Source organism: Pipistrellus hanaki, assembly GCF_964339955.1.
Source record: "Pipistrellus hanaki genome assembly, chromosome: 16".
NCBI classification, from domain to species: Eukaryota; Metazoa; Chordata; class Mammalia; order Chiroptera; family Vespertilionidae; genus Pipistrellus; species Pipistrellus hanaki.
In genome coordinates this window covers 45,055,888-45,059,165 of record NC_140518.1, presented here as the reverse complement: position 1 = coordinate 45,059,165, position 3,278 = coordinate 45,055,888, and positions in this window count along the sequence as shown.

Here is a 3,278-nt window from a genome sequence, read left to right as displayed (position 1 = left end):
CTGGTCTCTCTTGGGGTTTTGTGGGGACCTGGGTGTGAATGTGAGTGTGAGTGTGAGGTGTATGTCAGGGTAGAGGGGAGCACTGCAGTGGAAAGGAAGTTGAGCAGATGATCAACGCTGCAGTTTAGTCCCCAAAGCATAGCTTTGTTCAGGCCTTCCAGAGCCTGAGCAGTGTCTGCTGATTGCACAGAGCCCAGAACTTCAGCGGAAATGGCAATGATGAATGGACTGGAGTACCCTTAGTCAGCCCTCTCTCGTACTCTGCTCTCTGATGGCTGACATGGGGACCACAGCGCTACTCATGCGCTCACCTAGTGAGGAATGTTAGCATGAGCAGCTCAGATCCCTACCCTTGAGAAAGAAGGGCGGCGTGATATGGAGGAAAGTCTGCATGATGGTGAGTTGAGGTCAGACTCAGATAAAACATTGGTTGGCATCAGCTGAGCTCCTAACACTGTCCTGAGGGAGAGAAAGGGTGACCATGTCATCCTCCGGGTTCTGGGCTGTGTCTCCTGCTTTTGCCCATTGACCTTTTATTGTGCATCTGCGATATACCAGGTTAATGATGCATTTGATTCTCTTAAAAATTTATTGAGCACCTATGTTGAGCCAGAGGTCAAGAGAAAAATAATATAATTCTCAATCTCAAAAGGTCACATTTTAGTTAGAGGCACAAGCATTATAATGAAGAACATAGGCATTAGGCAGCCTGGGTTTCAGTCTGCCCTTTGCCCCTTACCAGCTGTCTGAGGTTGGACATGTTTCTTAAATGCAGATGCCAAGTCATGTTGATGATATTGTAGAGGCTAAAAGGAGATAGTGAGTGTGAGATACTTGGCATGATGGTGGATAGAAAGTACCCTATAAATTAGTGTTTATTACAAATGTTACCATAGAGGCGTGGGCAAAGATGATTGTTCTGGGTAATCTCAGGATTGGGCTGCACATTAGAATCCCCATGCTGGGCCCACTCCAGATTCTGATCCCTGTGTCTGGGGGGCACCCTCCCTGCCGGTGATGCAGTGTACAGTCAGGGTGACAGCCTCTATGACTCCTACTGATTATGAGATTTTTATGAGCTAAGGTAGCACCTGTGAAGTACAGAGCCTGGCTCTGTAGGTCTGGGGTGGGGGTTGGGGTTCTGTGTTTCCAGGTAGAGCCTGTGGTGCTGCTGGTCACACCTGAACAGCAAGGACCTTGAAGGAAGCCCTGGCAGTCTCCTCATGCTCCCCTGCCCTTGGACATGTATGATTTGGGGCTTCTTCCTTCTGAGGGTCTCCATGGTGACCGGCACACTCTGCCTCTGACTCCGACTGATTTGGTCAGTGGCACAGACGGCCACTAAATGCATGTGAGACACAAGTGACTGAGAAGCTGGGAATCTTACTTCCAAGCTCATGCTTTGCAAATGTGTTCAGGCATACCTCAGGGACAGTGGGTCAGTGCCTGACCACTGCAATACATCAAGTCCACCACTCTGCTGGTGAGGCTTTTGCCTTTAATTTGTAAGCAAAGACAACATCTGTGAAGTGCAATAACATTAGGACTGACTGAACTTGTACTTCATAGACTTTCTTTTATGGACCATAAAGAAGGACATTTCATAATGATAAAAAGCTCGATACACTAGGAAGGTGTAACAGTTATCAACATTTATGCACCTACTATTAGTATACCAAAATATATAAAGCAAAAACTGACAGAAATGAAGGGGAAATAGACAAATAAGTGTTGGAGACCTAAATACTCCATTCATGTGGTAAACAACTGAACAGAAAATCAACAAAGAAATAAAATACTTGAAAAGCCCTCTGAAACAATTGGATTTAACAGAAATCCGTAGAACATTCTACCTAACAACCACAGAAGATATATTCTGCTCACATGTACACAGATTTGTCCTCCAAGATATGTTACCTGCAAGGCCATAGAACAAATCTCTGCTAACGGAAAGTAGAGACCCTATAGAGATTGGTAGAAAATGCAGAAGCTTGAGAGGGCTGGCGGGACTCCCACAAGCATCAGCTGAAGTTCCAAAGAGAGATCAGCTGTGGGAGGTTGCCACTGAGAACTCTGGGGTCTAATCTTAAAGCTGGGCTTTCCAGCTCAGAGCACCAGAACTGAGAAAGGTATAATAACATAACATCTGGCTGTGAAAAGCAGTGGGGTTGCTGTCTGCCAGGGAGAGAAGACTGGAAATGCAGGCATCCTCTTAAAGGGCCAATGCACAAAATTTCATGTGCAGTCATTCACCTTGGGCTTCCACAGAGGGAGGGCAGGGTGGACTAGAGCTGTGTGGAGAGAATCCAGAGTGGCTGGGTGGGAGATGATCAACCAAAGAACTTGAGTGCATATATGCATAAGCCATGGACACAGGCAATAGGATGGTAAAGGCAGGGGGTGGGGGTAAATGGGAGGGGGAAAGAGGGACATATGCAATACTTTCAAAAATAAAGATTTTTTATGAAGAGAAAACAGTTCTTGCCGAAACCGGTTTGGCTCAGTGGATAGAACATCAACTAAAAGGTCCCAGGTTTGATTCCAGTCAAGGGCATGTACATTGGTTGTGGGCACATCCTCAGTAGGGGGTGTGCAAGAGGCAGCTGATCAATGTTTCTCTCTCATCAATGTTTCTAACTCTCTATCCCTCTCTCTTCTTCTCTGTAAAAAAATCAATGAAGTATATTAAAAAGAGAGAGAGAAAAAACAGTTCTAGACTCAATTGCTGTTTGAAGTCTGGCTCGGGGACTGCCTAAGCCCTTCCTTAAAGGGCTTTCACTGATTGAATCAGGATCACTGCAGTAATCTTTCTTGAGCCACCTGATTAAGAACATTCATCACATCTGCAAAATCTTTTACTGTAGCACCTTATTAGTGTTTGATTAAATAACTGGGAGAAGGTGTATATATATATGTTACAAAAAGACTACTGTTCTACCTTCTGTCCTTGTAGTTTATTGTAGCCAAGTTGACACATCAAACACCATCACAGTGAGTGAGTAAAAAGCTGTGGTACATTTGCACCAGGAAATACTGAGCAGCAGTAAAAGAGGAGGATCTCTTACCCTGTAAGACAGGATGGAGTGATCTGGAGAGCATCATGCTAAGTGAAATAAGCTGGTCAGGAAAAGACAACTATCACATGATCACTCTCATATGTGGCATCTAATGGACAAAATAAATTGATGAACAAAACAGATCCAGAGACATAGAAGCATAGAACAGACTGCGAAATCTCAGAGGAAGAGTGGGGCTGGGTGGATGGGATGGAAGAGATC